The following is a 19,481-nucleotide window of genomic DNA, read 5'->3' on the forward strand; positions in this document are numbered from 1 at the left end:
CAGATGCTGAGCCTGGAAAACCACCACTGCAAAGCATGCCTGGTCTACAGATTCAAGGCTAGACATGGTAACTTAGTGAGAGCCTGCCTCAAAATAAAAGCAAAGGAGATTAGACACAAGGGTAGAGCACACGTCTGGCATTTTGAGAACCTTGATGTAAATTTCCTCCTTTATTCTAAAAATGTCCTTTTTTTTTTCTTGTACTATATTTTTTGATAAAATTATTGAGCTAAAAGTTACAAGTATTTTGAAGGGTGATATCTTTTCCAAGAGGTAACAAGCTGTTTTATGCTCCCTTTTTTAATAGTTTACTGGAGCAAAACAACAGCAACAACAAACTCCAATATAGAGGACCTTTTAATAGAAATCAATCTGAACCTTTCATGCCATCTGTTGCAAATGATTTTATTGTTTTAAGAGGCATAGAAGCTATTTAGAAGCTATCACTGATCCATTTCTCTGCTAAAACACTGATAGTTCATTGACTTTTTAGTTAAGGAGATTTTGACATAATACGGAAATAAGTCAGCTACGCTGGCAAAGCAGGCACAGTGCTTATTTTTTAATAGATCTCTACAAAGTTAATATGAAGTTTCCATGTAATAAGAGTAGATCATTATTTTGTTGTCTTTATGTTTATTGAAGTCATTATAGTAAACATAACAAAACATTTACTTTTCATTTTTGTCTTACCTAGTCTGATTTTGTGTGTCTGGGTAGTGCTGTGAGTTAAACCTGGCACTCAGTAGAAATTAAACGAGGAGATAAATGCTATGCCCCCAGTCTCCCCAATATCATTTGCACATCTGTTCTGTGTGGAAGGTCTTCTCGTTTATAGAGTTAAGATTTAAACAATTCATTACTTCTTTCAATTAAGTATTTTTCATGTGATTTACTATTTATGGACATTTTCACAAGTTTTCCTTTGTCATAGAAATATTTTTGCAACGAGTCTGTCACTTTTCCTGGATTTAATATTCAAATATAAACTGACAATGGATTCCTGAACTATCCTGCCATAGTTTTAATCATGTACATTGTATTTCATTCAGTAAAAGCAGAGAATCTACCTGATAGCACAAACATACCCAAAGATGACATCCTTTCACTTTTATCTCTCTTCTTCTAGAATCTGTATGAGATTGAGCTAGGGGCTGCTTTAAAATATCTGGTCAGTTTCCTCTGAAAGGGTAGTACATCCATCACTCTCCATATTCTGATATTTTCATAGTATCACTTGCTTAAAGCTATGGTTCCTCGTATGTACTATTTTATGATGCCCAGGATTAACTAAAGTCTATATGTTCTTATTGTTATTATGAATGGCATATTTTCACCATCTGCTTAATATAAGCTACATAAGAATCTGTAGCTTTGTGATCTCAGGAAAGCAACTCACCCAGTGCAGTACCGGCTTCACAACCTGAGAATCCTTGCTCAATCCACAATTCCCATTTAAAAGCTAAACTCAATATTGTGCACCTACAACATATCAGTGCTATAGTTATGGACATACCTCACTCCAAACCAGACTTCTAGTGCCACAACTCTTTTGTGACTTCTGCCTCCCACCTACCATCATAAGAATTCCTATGATTACCAGGAGGCCACCAGAATGCCCAGATCATGACCCTATCTCAAGATTCTTACTCAAAATGCCAAGTCACTCTGGCCAAGTAAGGTAGATTGACAGGTCACAGAGGTGAGGATGCAGATATCTTGTGCAATGCTCATCCTGCCTTCCACAGTCTCCAAGTCCTAGACAGGATACATTGAGGATATGTTCCTGCCCAAGCCATCCTCTGAAGCACAGAACTATAAGGAAACAAGCATGCAAACTGGGGAGATTAGTAAAATAATCACTGGCTTTAAGGAGTGTTGCTACCTTAAAAGCAAAAAGGCTGAAGAGTGCATGATATAAAAAGAAGGTAACAGCATATAGAGAGTCCTCGATTGGCTCTACAGATAGATAATGACATTGGGTCAAGTTTTTGGTTTTTGAAAGACTGTAATTTTCTACAATGCCTAAAATTAGTACAAAACCAAAAGTCAATACAACGTAAGACAGAAAATATAAAAGTCACACTAAAAGACAGAATTTTGAAGCAACGAAGAAAAATGCTGTAAGGAGTTTTGAAACACTTTTCTATTATTCTAATCTTATTTAAAATAGTTTCTTCCTGCTGCCTAAATATTCATGTTAACTAGGCATGAGTTACAGATATATAATGACTTAAGTATATATCCAGATATATACTTAAGTACTGGCCTAAAACCAAGACAGTGCACATGAGTTATGGGTGACCCATAACCACTAGAAAAGCAAGATTTCCATAGAGCACTTGCAAGCCAGCATACCAAATGTTTGTAAAATCTCTACTGGTGCTTTTCTTTCATTGCTTCATTCGCAGCCATGAGTATGCTCAGGCAGAAGAGGCTTGCCTCTAGTGTCCTGTGCTGTGGTAAAAAGAAGGTCTGTTTGGACCCCAATGAGACCAACGAAATCACCAATGCCAACTCCTGTCAGCAGATCAGGAAGCTGATCAAAGATGATGAGGTGATCATCCTGAAGCCTGTGACTGTCCATTCCTGGGCTCCATGTTGGAAAAACACCTTGGCCCAACAGAATGGCAGGCACTTGGGAATAGGGAAGAGGAGGAGTACTGCCAATGCTTGGATGCCCGAGAAAGTGACCTGGATGAGAGGAATAAGGATCATGAACTGGCTTCTCAGGAGATACGGGGAATCTAAGAAGATTGACCGCCATATGTATCACAGCCTGTACCTGAAGGTCAAAGGGAATGTATTCAAAAACAAGCGGATTCTCATGGAGCAGATCCACCAACGGAAGGCAGACAAGGCCCAGAGAAGCTACTGGCTGACCAGGCTGAAGCTCGAAGGTCTAAGACCAAAGAAGCACAAAAGTGCTGGGAAGAGCGCCTCCAGGCCAATAAGGAAGAGATCATCCAGACTCTGTCCAAGGAGGAAGAGACCAAGAAATAAAGCTTCCCTCATGTCTGTACACAGTGGCCTGGCTGTGGCCTCACATGGATCAGACATTAAAATAAAACAAGACTTAAAAAAAATCTCTATTGGTGCCAGCCATAACATAGTAACAAGTCTCCTTGCCCATGACCCTGGCACATACCTGATGCCGCCCCAATTCTGATACTGTTTCTCACTCCCAGAAAATATAGTGCTCCCAAACACCACTGATTTGTATCCAGGCCCTATCTCAGTCAGGAAACAAACCTAAGAAGAGAGATAAGAGTTTGACAAACCTAACAGAATTTGGGAGTGTGTGAGCAGTGGAATCTTTCTTCAGTGGAAAAAACTGGGATCATTTAACAGGAAAAAGTAGCGCAGTGGGAGAATAATTTCTCTACTGACTAAGGTATTGAAGGAATTTCCAGAATGATGAGTGCTGGACTGATCAACTGAGGCTTTCCATGAACCAACTCAGTGAGACCCTTCTACAAAACAAGGACAGAGCTGATAATGACCTGGGGACAAGGCCCTGGGGAGATGTGGCTTCAGATTATGAGAATCTAAGGTTTCTCACCCCAGTTGCTTGTGCTTATCAGTCCCAAGGCCACAGTGTGCTCGCTCTGTAATGTTCTTGAGACACCCCGTGTTCCCTCTGTGCAACACTGTTTGATTAGCTTCCTGCTAACTTGGTTCCATTTTATAATAGTTTCTGCTGACTCTGTCCCATTTCTTCCCTGAAAATTATTCATGTACATAAGATACTATATTTCATAATAAGCTTGCTTCGCATAATATAGAGTATTGTGAAAAACATCCAGACCTTGAGTTTTCTTATCCTTTCTGTCTTCTTTCTCTTTATCTTCTGATATCCTGTTCTGCTCTCTCAGGATCTTGTCACTGAAGAACAATATGCTGGCACAAGTCACCAGAAAGCCTGAACAATAGTCAAATAAGGATGCCTATCTTTCCGAGATCGCTCAATGTGGCTATAAGCTGGGACCACTACTGCATAGTATAACTGGGCCTCATTAACTAGAACACACAATCTTGCTGAATGAAAAAGGATATATTTTACACTTCCTCCCTAAAAAAAAGTGCCTAAAAATTAAGTAAGTAAATAGATAAAACAAGAAAGTCTACAAAGATTATGACTAGTCACAAATCTAGAGGCAACCAAATTTTGTGTACCAAATGATGCGACAGAGATCATGACAGGGCTGGAGAGATGGTTTGTTGATTAAGCGCTTTTGCTACAGTTGCAGAAGTCCCAGATTTAGTTCGCAGAACCCACATACAGGGTCACAACCACCTGCAACTTGAATTCCAGAGTCGACAGCTACCTCTTCTGTCTCCCACAGGCACTAAACATTCACATGCTACAACACATACATATAGGCAAACACACACACACACACACACACACACACACACACACACACACACACACACAAACAGAGGGGGGGGAATCTTTTTAAAAGATATTATGACAAGGACATGAACAAAGGGAAGGGCAGTGTGGCCTCCAGTACCATAGCCATGAGTCTCTTATAACCACGTCACCCTGACTGAGTCTGTGGATTGAGTTGCCTTATGATCTCACTTTCAAAGTAAAACAAGAAGACACACAGGAGACAGAACAGCCAGTGATTACACATCCCCCTCATCTGGTACAGAGCTTCTGGGCTTGTGGGTCTTCCTGGGTCGTTCTAGGAATCCTACCTGTAGTGTGTGACCTTTCAACCTTGGGAATCCTATCTGTAGTTAGTGGCCCTTGAAAATCACTCTTCTTCCTGCCCTCAACCTCCTCAGGAGAAATATTTTACTGATTCAAGCAATTGAGGTCCCTTCAAAGTCCTCTCTTCTTCTCACACAGCACATAGGAATAGCCTCTGTCTTCTCGAGTACCTCTTTCTGTGTAAAGGGGAAAGGCCAGGTAGTCAAACCAGCTTGGCAATGTATTTCCCATTCTACTGGAAACTGGCAACAGGCAGCAGGATTCCTTTGAAGCTGTTGAAGAGGATTACATTCAAATTTTCAGTGACAGAGACAAAGGTTGGCCCTGATGTCTGATGGGGTGAGTACCTTTCTGGCTAGGGTACTACTTCCAATAGAACTCTACACCAAGGCCAAGCTGAGGTGCAGGACAAAGCGGGATACACTCAGTGCAGAAAGACTGATGGAAGGAACCAAAGAGGAATGCAGATTAAAGTCTGGGTAGGAAAGAAGGCTTCTAGGGTGTCCAGCTGCCATGATATTAAAGAATAAGATAAAAACAACAACAACAACAAAAACCCAGCATCTCTAGAAAATTCTTGTCTGTATCATACAAAATACTATCCCTTTGATTTCATGATTTCATTTATCAAGGCTTTATAAGTTTACTGCAGCAGATCACATGTTATATGTTATTCCCCAAAAGAACTTAAAGACGGTCTGATTAGTATTTCTTCTCATTGTGGTATCTTAATTCAATAATCAGTTAGTGCACACAATGATATCCCAACTGCCTGCAGCGTATGTTGATAGGAATATATCTAATCATACAGGTCAAGCACCATTTCTTTTTTTTTTTTTTATTAATTTGAGTATTTCTTATATACATTTCAAGTGTTATTCCCGTTCCCGGTTTCCGGACAAACATCCCCCTCCCCCCTCCCCTTCCTTATGGGTGTTCCCCTCCCAACCCTCCCCCCATTGCCACCCTCCCCCCATAGTCTAGTTCACTGGGGGTTCAGTCTTAGCAGGACCCAGGGCTTCCCCTTCCACTGGTGCTCTTACTAGGATATTCATTGCTACCTATGGGGTCAGAGTCCAGGGTCAGTCCATGTATAGTATTTAGGTAGTGGCTTAGTCCCTGGAAGCTCTGGTTGCTTGACATTGTTGTACTTTTGGGGTCTCGAGCACCTTCAAGCTCTTCCAGTTCTTTCTCTGATTCCTTCAACGGGGGACCTATTCTCAGTTCAGTGGTTTGCTGCTGGCATTCTCCTCTGTATTTGCTGTATTCTGGCTGTGTCTCTCAGGAGTGATCTACATCCGGCTCCTGTCGGTCTGCACTTCTTTGCTTCATCCATCTTGTCTAATTGGGTGGCTGTATATGTATGGGCCACATGTGGGGCAGGCTCTGAATGGGTGTTCCTTCAGTCTCTGATTTAATCTTTGCCTCTCCCTTCCCTGCCAAGGGTATTCTTTTTCCTCATTTAAAGAAGGAGTGAAGCCTTCACATTTTGATCATCCGTCTTGAGTTTCGTTTGTTCTAGGGATCTAGGGTAATTCAAGCATTTGGGCTAATAGCCACTTATCAATGAGTGCATACCATGTATGTCTTTCTGTGATTGGGTTAGCTCACTCAGGATGATATTTTCCAGTTCCAACCATTTGCCTACGAATTTCATAAAGCCGTTGTTTTTGATAGCTGAGTAATATTCCATTGTGTAGATGTACCACATTTTCTGTATCCATTCCTCTGTTGAAGGGCATCTGGGTTCTTTCCAGTTTCTGGCTATTATAAATAAGGCTGCGATGAACATAGTGGAGCACGTGTCTCTTTTGTATGTTGAGGAATCTTTTGGGTATATGCCCAAGAGAGGTATAGCTGGATCCTCAGGCAGTTCAATGTCCAATTTTCTGAGGAACCTCCAGACTGATTTCCAGAATGGATTTACCAGTCTGCAATCCCACCAACAATGGAGGAGTGTTCCTCTTTCTCCACATCCTCGCCAGCATCTGCTGTCCCCTGAGTTTTTGATCTTAGCCATTCTCACTGGTGTGAGGTGAAATCTCAGGGTTGTTTTGATTTGCATTTCCCTTATGACTAAAGATGTTGAACATTTCTTTAGGTGTTTCTCAGCCATTCGGCATTCCTCAGCTGTGAATTCTTTGTTTAGCTCTGAACCCCATTGTTTAATAGGGTTATTTGTTTCCCTGCGGTCTAACTTCTTGAGTTCTTTGTATATTTTGGATATAAGGCCTCTATCTGTTGTAGGATTGGTAAAGATCTTTTCCCAATCTGTTGGTTGCCGTTTTGTCCTAACCACAGTGTCCTTTGCCTTACAGAAGCTTTGCAGTTTTATGAGATCCCATTTGTCGATTCTTGATCTTAGAGCGTAAGCCATTGGTGTTTTGTTCAGGAAATTTTTTCCAGTGCCCATGTGTTCCAGATGCTTCCCTAGTTTTTCTTCTATTAGTTTGAGTGTGTCTGGTTTGATGTGAAGGTCCTTGATCCACTTGGACTTAAGCTTTGTACAGGGTGATAAGGATGGATCGATCTGCATTCTTCTACATGTTGCCCTCCAGTTGAACCAGCACCATTTGCTGAAAATGCTATCTTTTTTCCATTGGATGGTTTTGGCTCCTTTGTCAAAAATCAAGTGACCATAGGTGTGTGGGTTCGTTTCTGGGTCTTCAATTCTATTCCATTGGTCTATCTGTCTGTCTCTGTACCAATACCATGCAGTTTTTATCACTATTGCTCTGTAATACTGCTTGAGTACAGGGATAGTGATTCCCCCTGAAGTCCTTTTATTGTTGAGGATAGCTTTAGCTATCCTGGGTTTTTTGTTATTCCAGATGAATTTGCAAATTGTTCTGTCTAACTCTTTGAAGAATTGGATTGGTATTTTGATGGGGATTGCATTGAATCTGTAGATTGCTTTTGGTAAAATGGCCATTTTTACTATATTAATCCTGCCAATCCATGAGCATGGGAGATCTTTCCATCTTCTGAGGTCTTCCTCAATTTCTTTCCTCAGTGTCTTGAAGTTCTTATTGTACAGATCTTTTACTTGCTTGGTTAAAGTCACACCGAGGTATTTTATATTATTTGGGTCTATTATGAAGGGTGTCGTTTCCCTAATTTCTTTCTTGGCTTGTTTCTCTTTTGTATAGAGGAAGGCAACTGATTTATTTGAGTTAATTTTATACCCAGTCACTTTGCTGAAGTTGTTTATCAGCTTTAGTAGTTCTCTGGTGGAACTTTTGGGATCACTTAAATATACTATCATGTCGTCTGCAAATAGTGATATTTTGACCTCTTCTTTTCCGATCTGTATCCCCTTGATCTCCTTTTGTTGTCTGATTGCTCTGGCTAGAACTTCAAGAACTATATTGAATAAGTAGGGAGAGAGTGGGCAGCCTTGTCTAGTCCCTGATTTTAGTGGGATTGCTTCAAGTTTCTCTCCATTTAGTTTAATGTTAGCAACTGGTTTGCTGTATATGGCTTTTACTATGTTTAGATATGGGCCTTGAATTCCTATTCTTTCCAGGACTTTTATCATGAAGGGGTGTTGAATTTTGTCAAATGCTTTCTCAGCATCTAATGAAATGATCATGTGGTTCTGTTCTTTCAGTTTGTTTATATGATGGATCACGTTGATGGTTTTCCATATATTAAACCATCCCTGCATGCCTGGGATGAAGCCTACTTGATCATGGTGGATGATTGTTTTGATGTGCTCTTGAATTCGGTTTGCCAGAATTTTATTGAGTATTTTTGCGTCGATATTCATAAGGGAAATTGGTCTGAAGTTCTCTTTCTTTGTTGGGTCTTTGTGTGGTTTAGGTATAAGAGTAATTGTGGCTTCGTAGAAGGAATTCGGTAGGGCTCCATCTGTTTCAATTTTGTGGAATAGTTTGGATAATATTGGTATGAGGTCTTCTATGAAGGTTTGATAGAATTCTGCACTAAACCCGTCTGGACCTGGGCTCTTTTTGGTTGGGAGACCTTTAATGACTGCTTCTATTTCCTTAGGAGTTATGGGGTTGTTTAACTGGTTTATCTCTTCCTGATTTAACTTCGATACCTGGTATCTGTCTAGGAAATTGTCCATTTCCTGAAGATTTTCAAGTTTTGTTGAATATAGGTTTTTATAGTAAGATCTGATGATTTTTTGAATTTCCTCTGAATCTGTAGTTATGTCTCCCTTTTCATTTCTGATTTTGTTAATTTGGACGCACTCTCTGTGTCCTCTCGTTAATCTGGCTAAGGGTTTATCTATCTTGTTGATTTTCTCAAAGAACCAACTTTTGGTTCTGTTGATTCTTTCTATGGTCCTTTTTGTTTCTACTTGGTTGATTTCAGCTCTGAGTTTGATTATTTCCTGCCTTCTACTCCTCCTGGGTGTATTTGCTTCTTTTTGTTCTAGAGCTTTTAGGTGTGCTGTCAAGCTGGTGACATATGCTCTTTCCTGTTTCTTTCTGCAGGCACTCAGCGCTATGAGTTTTCCTCTTAGCACAGCTTTCATTGTGTCCCATAAGTTTGAGTATGTTGTACCTTCATTTTCATTAAATTCTAAAAAGTTTTTAATTTCTTTCTTTATTTCTTCCTTGACCAGGTTATCATTGAGTAGAGCATTGGTCAATTTCCACGTATATGTGGGCATTCTTCCCTTATTGTTATTGAAGACCAGTTTTAGGCCGTGGTGGTCCGATAGCACGCATGGGATTATTTCTATCTTTCTGGACCTGTTGAGGCCCGATTTTTGACCAATTATATGGTCAATTTTGGAGAAAGTACCATGAGGAGCTGAGAAGAAGGTATATCCTTTTGCTTTAGGATAGAATGTTCTATAAATATCCGTTAAGTCCATTTGGCTCATGACTTCTCTTAGTCTGTCTACATCTCTGTTTAATTTCTGTTTCCATGATCTGTCCATTGATGAGAGTAGGGTGTTGAAATCTCCCACTATTATTGTGTGAGGTGCAATGTGTGTTTTGAGCTTTAGTAAGGTTTCTTTTACGTATGTAGGTGCCCTTGTATTTGGGGCATAGATATTTAGGATTGAGACTTCATCTTGGTGGATTTTTCCTTTGATGAATATGAAGTGTCCTTCCTTATCTTTTTTGATGACTTTTAGTTGAAAATTGATTTTATTTGATATTAGAATGGCTACTCCAGCTTGCTTCTTCTGACCATTTGCTTGGAAAGTTGTTTTCCAGCCTTTCACTCTGAGGTAGTGTCTGTCTTTGTCTCTGAGGTGTGTTTCCTGTAGGCAGCAGAATGCAGGGTCCTCGTTGCGTATCCAGTTTGTTAATCTATGTCTTTTTATTGGGGAGTTGAGGCCATTGATATTGAGAGATATTAAGGAATAGTGATTACTGCTTCCCGTTATATTCATATTTGGAAGTGAGGTTATGTTTGTGTGCTTTCATTCTCTTTGTTTTGTTGCCAAGACGATTAGTTTCTTGCTTCTTCTAGGGTATAGCTTGCCTCCTTATGTTGGGCTTTACCATTTATTATCCTTTGTAGAAGCACCATTTCTTACAGGTACAATCCCAATCCTCACAAGTAGATAGTGTCGACAATCATATTATGACTACACTACACACAAACAAAAAAGGAAAGCAGGGGTATCAAGTAAGTTGTGTGACCTTACACAGCAAATAAATGAGAAAACGGGGCTATAGTCTAGGTCACTCTGCTCTGGCCTCTATGATTTGTTAATTCCTTCTTTTATTTTTGAGATTATAATATAATTACATCATTTTCCCTCTAAATCCTCCCATACCGCTCCTTGATCTTGCTCTTCCCTGGGAAGACTATTTTTGCCATTCTCAGCATTCTTTAGGTGTCCATAGTTCTTGTGATAGCCTCTAGTCTTTATATTGTAAGTTCTATTATCTGCTGTTATTTGATTGGTTAGTTGTTTGTCATGTTTTCGGTGGTAGTTTTTTTTTTGATTTTGCTTTTGAGGCAGAATCGTAAGTAGTCTAGACTAGTCTTAAACCCTGTATAGGACCAAGGATGACCTTAAACTCTGTTCCTCCTCTTTCTGATTTCCAAATGCTGGTATTTCAGGGTTATACACTATATCTTGCTTATATAGTCCTAGGCATGAAGTATAGGGTCATAGAAATGCTAGGCAAACACTCCATTAACTGAGCTACATCCTCAGTCCTTTGGAGGAGTTTTGGTTCTAGTTTAATTGTTTTCTTTGCTTTTTCTTGGGTTTGTACAGAAATTCAATATAAAGTTCACCCTTCTTAGGTGCGATCTGATGGTACTCAGGGCATCCCTTGTGTGACCTTCATCAATGTCTACATCAGAGTGGTTCATCACCCGAAAGGAATCCTTATTCATCATGAAGCAAATCTTTATTCCCCCACAAGTAACTGTTAACCCTTAATCTGCCATCTCTCCCTGTGAATGTTCCATTTATGATATTTCCTAGAAGCAGAATTATACAATACATGTTTTTTGTGTCTAAGGTCTTTCCTTCCCAGTTTTACTTAGCATAGCTTTCTCCGTTTACCCATGCTACTAGTTTACAGAATCATTTATTTTTAAGGTTAAGTCATATTTCATTATATGATAGCCACATTAATTACCCATTGCTCAATGTCTAGACTTCGGGAGAATTCCACCTTTGAGGATTATGAACAGTAGTCCTGTGAACACTTGAGTACAGTTGACGCATATGAGCAAACTTATAGCATTCCATGTATCAATACAAAATCTTGGGATGCACACAGTCTTCTCTGTAAAGTGCACAGTGTGTACATATAACCTACACACCTATCCCTCCCGTGTACTTCAAGCCATGTCGAAGTCAGTTATAGCAGTGCAATGCAGTGGTATACACGCTTCTCTTAGGGAGCAATGACCTGCTGGCATATGTCTAATTTGCTGAATGCAGGTATGTGGAACCCACAGACAGAAAGGAGAGATAATACATCATTTTGTTACACAACTATTTTCAATTCCTTTGAAATTGCCCACACTAGTAATCACTTCACTCCCCACTCTTCAAAAAAAACTGACTCTTGTGACAACCATCAATCTCCCAGGAATCCAAAAAGGCAGACAAAGTATATGCTTATGGAGATAGTTACTAAGATCTAAATTACATGAATTGAAGCTTTTCCCAACTTTATCAGTTTCTAAAGATCCCTGTGGTTGTTTGAATGATACTTAACCACACACACACACACACACACACACACACACACACACACACACACACACAAACACACACACACACATGTATTCATGTATTTAGTCACCCGGTCTACAATTGGTGGTGCTGTTAGGGAAGGTTATGGAACCTGTAGGATGTGGAGCTTTGCTGGACTGAATGGGGCACTGGGGTGGGGAAGGAACACTTTGAATTTGACCTTTGAAACTCAGCTGCATTTCTTGTCCTCTTTTGTTTCCTGTGTATGGATGAAAATGTGATCAGCCAGCTTTCTGCTCCTGCTGCCTCATCTTCCGTCCCTGTAGCCATGCCTTCTGCACCATGATGGACTCTATCCACTATAAGCCAGAATAAACCCTCTCTCCTTAAGTTTTCTTTTGTACTTTATCACAGCAACAGAAAAGTAGCTTATCCGATCCCCAAAAACCTTGATTGCACCCACAATCAAGCCATTTAACCAGCCCTTATGGTCACCACAATTTCTTAATCATAAAATACCTTTTAAATAAATTTCCACAACAGAATTTGCAAATGTTAAAAACATACCTAAATGTGTGTTTAAACATTAATGACATTATAATTTGGGAATGTGTGTAGGTTGATGTCATCATGCAGGTGAAGGCAGGTACAAGATAGAATGAGGCCTGTCATTGGACAAGAAGGAAGGATGGGTGGGAGAAAAGTTTTAGAGAGGGAGGAGACCTGAGCGAAAGGAGAGCAGCAGGAGAAGCAACATGGAGGCAGACGTAAACAATCCTCATCATGCATCTCTACATAGATACAGGTTGTTATGCCTATTCTTAAGGGATGGATGTGTAGAGGATTCTGCTCTAGATGAGCAAACTGTATCTTATCTAGGTGGGTGGTTTATATCCTTATCAATTGGATGTAAGTTAGTGGTGTGGATGTATTATACGTTGAATAATTAACATATAAACCTGATTGTTGGGTTTGTTGGGGTTGTTGAGTCTTGTTTTCACTGGGTTGTTGGGACCGTGAGCAGAGTCCATGACAGGAAGCCTTGCTAGGCTATAGAATGTGTGGGGCTAGTGTGGTGTGGGGCCATGCTAGCACGACCCACAGAATGTGATATGAGTCTCAGGCGTGGTAACAACCAGCCAAAGAGACAGTGTGTCAGTGTGTGAAAGCAGCTGACAGAAAAACAGCAAGAGCACACAGATCCATGCAGAGTGGGAACTCTCTCGGGAACCGGTTATGTGCTTTTTTAAATTATGCCACAACAAATGTGAGGTGTGAGGCTGCCAGGAAGGAGACCGCCATGAGTAGAGAATAAGCAGCCCCCAGAAGCATGGTAGACCACATGGTAGACCAAAGGAGGTGGATGATGTGGGTGATGGAGAGATATGTGGAGAGTTTGTTTCTGTTATTGGAGAAGAGGCCACTTTCTGCTAAGTCATCTGTTTTATGACCAGGCAATAGCATGAAAGTAAAGAGAGTCTAGAAGTAGTGAGATGAACACCAGGAACTTTGTACAACTTTCTAGTAATTGATTTTCTTGGAATTTCACAGATCGCTGAAGTCAGTAAACATAGAATCTAAGATTTCTAATACCTAGACTTTGCCAGTTGGATTTTGGTGTTGTAAACACTAAACCCATTGCAAATTCCATGTATCAAATCTTTGCAAAGTAGTTATAAGATAGAGCTTTCTTCCCCTCTCTTCCTCCCTTAGTATACCCAAGGGATCACTTAGATGACAAAGTTTGTACGTGCCTTTTTTACAGCTTTCCTAAAGTCCCTTGTGAGAGCTGCCAAGGGAGCCCAGGAGTTCTGCTCCATGGACAGCTGTCCAAGTACTGCCTCACCATGGCTCCCGGGTGTGCTGACTGCCCTCTCTCTATTTGCCTCTCACAGCTTTTTGAAGAAGCTCTGAGAACAATACCACCTGTCTGTTGTTTAGACAAAGTAACTAACTGCCTGGCAAAGGCTTGGCTTCAGCTACGTCTCCTCACTGAGTAGCTCCTTGTGCTTCCATTACATAACTTTGCAGCATACTTACTATCCTGACCACCTCCCTACAACATCTCCCAAGCTTGAAAGAGAAAAGGAGAATTATTTTACATGTCCGTATGTATTAGTGTCCTAGCGATGTGATAAGAAGCCATAACCAGGGTAGCTTATAAAGGGAAGAGTTTAACTGGGCTTACAGGTCTGGGGTTTGGTTAGCCCTTTGATGGCAGAGTGAGGACATGGCAGCAGGCAAATGGAGCACAAGCTGAGACATTACATTCTGATCCATAAGCAGGGAGCATAGAGCACATTGGCAATAACACAAGTGTTTTGAATTCCCCAAGCTTGCTCCGAGTGACACACTTCTTCATTACTCCCAAACAGTTCCGCCATCTGAGAACCAAGTATTCGAACATGTGAGCCCATAGGGGTTCATTCAAACCATGACATCATCCAATCCTCCAATATGCTGATATCACTGCCATTACAGACACCGCTTATCAATCCTAACATCCTACAGAAGAACCAGAAGTAAGGTCTCAGGGAAAAAAGAGTGAGTGGGAAAAGGGCCTCTGTGTGACAAGGAACATTCCATGCACAATACACATAAATGTCTTGGTAGCTCATCTCTTTAAACCATATGACCAGAATGAATCAGCAGTTGGATACAGGCCACTATAGTGACTTTCAACCTGTCCATTTCCCCTTGTGAAATCAATGCTTGAAATGAAGTTTCTAAAGAAAAGGTGACAAAGGAGATATGTGTTTTCTAAGCAAAACCAGTCATTCCAATGAACTGTGGGCTTTTTGTTACTATATTAACTACTTTACTAAAGCAAGAACTTAAAGCTTAAAAATCAAGGAGCTCTTGCCTTTCCCCCACTGGCTAAAAGAGTAAGATGCTGGTGAGAAAGCAGAGCATTGCACTGCAAGCCTCAGAGGGACGGGTGGCTGAAATTAGCTCAGCTCTGAATTCGGGGTTGTCTCGAATAGCGATATTCTCAGCACCAGTCAATACAATGAAAGGCATGTTCACACACACACACAGGACTCACACACAGCTGACTCTGTATGAAAAGGCCAACATCATCCATGGAGGCGTTCTTTTCTTTGTTTTACTATACTACTGGAAAAGGTCCTTGATGCACCTTGACAGCCATGCGTTAGGACTCCTCTGATCTTCCAGTTGATCTAGAAATCCTCTTGCCCGGCTCAACCACAGTGGCCACTAGCTCAGGAGGTTTATGTCAATGCTGCTGCACTGTGATGTACTTGAGGTCATCACTAACACTCTATGAGAACAGTGAGTGAGAGATCTGTTTCCAACTATGACACTATGACCCATCCTCAAACCTATCTTCTCCAAGGACACTGAGAAAAAAACCAGAAGACGTGCATCTAAAGCTAATTTCATCTCAACTTCAAAAAACTAAAAATCTATTTTAAGAAAATTTGGATTACACTGTATGAAGTACATGAACACAAACACACACACACACACACACACACACACACATTTCAGGGTTATAATTGCGGGTTGCATTTATATTCTTAGAAACCCATTTCTAAAAATAACACTTTAGTTTTAGTTCCCATCAAAAAATAGACCAATAATCATCAGTTCATTCATTCCATAAGCATCTCTTAAAACTCACTATATTCAAATGTAGTGAAAGGAATAAAGAGCATTGCATGAAAGAAATCCAGAGACTCTCATAAAAGACAAGTGAAAGGCCATGCAAAGCAGGGTAGTTCCACTGAAATACAAACCTACCGAGATTAGAGTCTGCCAGAACTCTGTGATTTGAAAAACAGCCCCTCCTTGCACTGAGAACATGTTCTAACATATAAGCATGGCACAAAACTTTTGACTTTTATTGTATATTAACATTTCCAATATTCTCTAAAGCTAAGTGCTTTCTAGAACTTACAAATGAGCACCCATTGCAGGATCTAAGCAACTTTCCAAAAAACAATGAATTCAAATATCTGAAACCCAGTGATCCTCTAGTAAGATTGCTTTTTTGTTTTATTTAACACCATCATTGTGAAAAGGCTACTAGAATTGCAAAGACGTATTTGGAGCTTAAATACAGGACAGAGATGAAATGCTATAAGCTGTATCCAAGTCCTTACCTGGAGTCTCAACAACTTTTTTTCTCAGAAATAAATGCTGGTACATACAGAACTTCCAGAGAAATAGGAACGGGGTGGGTGTCTTTCTTTCTACAGCTGGATGTGTCTTTCCAGGAGAGAGAATCTATGATTCTCAGAAGGTTCTGTGACTTCTTCCACCTATGGCTGAGGCAGAAGCTCACATGCCTATGTGCGAGAGTGTGGAGTGCTGCAGATGCTCTCAGGACCAGGAAGTCAGAGGCAGCTCATCAGCACACCTGGGAGTGAAGTAAAATATGTGTTGGGTGCAAGGAGTTCTCAGTTCAAACATGGTGCCTCCCCATCTGGTCCAAATAGATGGGTGCAGAATATACTTACAGTTTCCTTTTACCATCTACCCTAAAGGAAGGTGTAAGATATATAAATATAGCATACACATGTCACCTTGGGAAAAACATTGACATCCAAACAAATTAAAATAGCTAGCATTTAAATCTGTAGAAGTACCAGAACCTGTGCCAATCTTTGAAACATTAGCTCTATTCTAACCGCAGGATCCGAACTGCATCACATTCTGTATTTTAAGGACAGCTGTGGTGTAGAAAGTCTTGACCACCCCATAACTAGAAGTAAGAAAGTTGAGATTCACATTCCAAAGCTTTCCCCACTGATAATCTAAACTTCTTCCAAATATTCAGTGTCCTCTCATCCCATCACCACAGCATATAACTCATCTTTTACCAAAGCTTCCCTTTCTGTAGAGTGGTAGTCATTCTAATTAACCCCGCCCCCCCCCCCCCCCCCCCGACAAAGTGTTCAGCTCCTCCCATTGTAATCAGACCCTGTACAGGTGGGTCATTCACATAGAAATAGGACCCAGAGGTCAAATGTCAACATCATCCATTGACAGACTGTTGCTATCAAACAAAACTACCTTCATTTTAAAGGGATGTATTACCTAAAAAATAAAATAAAATAAGATTCATATTAGTTACTCTTCTATTGCTGTGATAAAGTACTAGCATGGAGGCAATTCATAGAGGGAAGGCTTTATTTGGGCATATGTTCCCAGAAGGTTAAGACTCTGTAATGGTGAAGAAGCATGGCAATGGGCAGGCATGATGACGATAGCAGCAAACTGAGAGCTCACACCTTAACCCAAAGGCAAGAAGCAAAGAGCAGGCAAGGAACTATGGGAAGCTGTTGAAACCTCAAAGACTTCTTCCTTCCACCAGCAAGGCCACACCTCCTAAATTCATCCAAACAGTTCCACTGAAGACTAAGTATTAAAACACCTGAGTCTCTGGAGGACATTTTCATTCAAACTAACACAGAGGAACAGATCGTCTAGACACCTTTTAAGTATTTTATCATCTGCTTCTTGTCTCCTATTCTGAAGTGAAGGTTTCTCCACTGTGCCTGAGTCATTTTTGCACCCTTCTTAAAGAACTCCACTTTCAACATACTGTCTCAAGTAGAGGTTGTAAAATTCAGTTAAAAATAAGCCACTACTAAGCATATATAGGACTCACACAGTGTTCTAATGACTTTGAAAGTATCTGGGTTTTTTTGCAGAAAACTGTTCTTTGTCATTCTGTCAAGGCACACGCATCCATGCTTGGCTCAATTCTTTTCAGTTTATGAGGTTGTTTTTGATGGAACATATTTCTCTTACTTCTTTGGTATTCAGTTTGAGATAAGCTGTTTCAATCTTATATGATGATATCTTATAATAAATTAAATTACTTCAGATATTCTTTATGTTTTATACAAATCATCCTTTGAGACCCTAAGAATCCAAACTACAATTCCTCCTTCTCAGATACCATAAGACTCTCATGCAACAAAAATCAGATTGTCATAAAAGTTAGCTTTGCATAGAAAAACGTAGCATATCAAGAAAAAAGGCATCCATAAAGTAAAAGGAGTGTGGCTGAGTATCCCTAAACATAATATATATATATATATATATATATATATATATATATATATACATACACACACACACACACACACACACACACACACACACACACACACAGAACACATAGTCAACTAACTGACATATAAAGGCTCTAAGGTGAAAGTGACTTCCTCAAAATGCAGAGTAGAAGCAAGAGGGTTTATACACACGCACCCCCATCCCCAGAACCAACTGCAACCATCTAGAGAAAATTACCAGCCCAGAAGGGTAACCTGGTAATCAACCTGGTAGGCAGAAGGTCCCGAGTGCAACCCCCAGCCCTCAAGAAAAAAAAACACCACATGGAATATTCTACAATAACTGAAACCTTTCAGCACTAGGAATTTTTTCAATGATTTGGATTTGTTGTTGTTGCTGCTGCTGCTGCTGCTGCTGCTGCTGCTGCTGCTGCTGTTTCATTTTTTACCTTGACACATGCTACAGTTAAGTGGGAAGAGGATCAATTGAGAAAACACTTCTACTAGATTGGCCTATTGGAAACTCTGAAGAACATTTTCTTGATTAATGATTTATGAAAGAGAGACCAGCACACAGGTTATGGCATCCTTGGGTTGGTTGTCCTGAGTTATGTTAGGAAGCAGGCTGAGAAAGCCATGGAGAACAAATCAATAAGCAGTATTTTTCCTCCGTGGCTTCTACTTCAGTGTCTGCATCCAGGTTACTGCCTTGAGGTCCTGTACTGAGTTCTTCAGAGATAGAGTGTTCCTGACCATAAAGGAAAATAAAACCTGGAAGCCCTAGCCTCTAAAGCCCTTCCTCATGGGGTTAATGCTGCTTCCTCCCATGCATGACAGTGCTACAAGGTCTGTGTGAGAAACATATAAGGGAGTGAAGAAGAGAGCCTTTCCAAGGACTAAAGAAGAGGTGAGGGAAAAGTCTCAATTGTTCCATCTCCTCTTTGAAGAGAGGATCATGTCAGGATTAGAGGAGAGCTATGTCTTTATGTCCTACTGAACACCACAGAAAGATCTCATCTTGGATGGCCTCAGCATAGGGACACACCTATGTAACTGTGGCTGCAGAGTGTAACCAGATAAAGAGACGTGAAGTTTACCTCCCCAAAGCTGCCCATTATACTCATGTGGTGAAGACACGAGTACTTGAAGGCCAAGCTGGGAAACCTGACATATTAGAAGATGACTCCAGTTGCCATAGCAGTAGCCACATGGGCTTTTGCATCAGATTCCATTTGTTCAGCCAGGTGACTCTCAGTGACCCAGTATGAGGCTATAATGTCATGACATTGGACCTTGGCTAAGTCCAGAAATGCAGATAATGAGTTAGAATGCCATGTTCAAGTGAAGAAAAAGCCACCACTCGTGGGATGCCCAGTGAACAGGGAACAAAAATATAGCAGAATAAATGATCCTTACCTTTATGGACGGTTTGTAGCACAATCTTCCTGATCCTCACCCATCTGGACAACACCTACACAACTCCTCTACATAAGGGTGATGCAGCAGGAATTAAAAAGTGACCACTCCCCTACCACCTAATTAAAATACAAGTCTGTGG

General features: G+C 40.5%; 1 protein-coding gene and 1 pseudogene across 6 annotated transcripts in view; one reads left to right on the forward strand and one right to left on the reverse strand.

The window, feature by feature from the left end:
• The window catches only part of Amph (amphiphysin), a 230,741-nt gene that overhangs the window by 199,169 nt on the left and 12,091 nt on the right, over positions 1 to 19,481 (reverse strand). For 2 of the 5 annotated variants that reach the window (XM_087591431.1, XM_087591430.1), the window contains exon 2: positions 16,004 to 16,260. The gene's annotated coding sequence lies outside the window, so the exon portion shown is untranslated. 5 annotated transcript variants of the gene reach the window in all.
• Positions 207 to 3,003, forward strand: LOC148000185 (large ribosomal subunit protein eL19 pseudogene; annotated as a pseudogene). Its single transcript, XR_015641286.1, has one exon. The product of XR_015641286.1 is annotated as a large ribosomal subunit protein eL19 pseudogene (transcript).

This window comes from Rattus norvegicus, chromosome 17 (assembly GCF_021556685.1).
Source record: "Rattus norvegicus strain SHRSP/BbbUtx chromosome 17, alternate assembly SHRSP_T2T, whole genome shotgun sequence".
Lineage (NCBI taxonomy): Eukaryota > Metazoa > Chordata > Mammalia > Rodentia > Muridae > Rattus > Rattus norvegicus.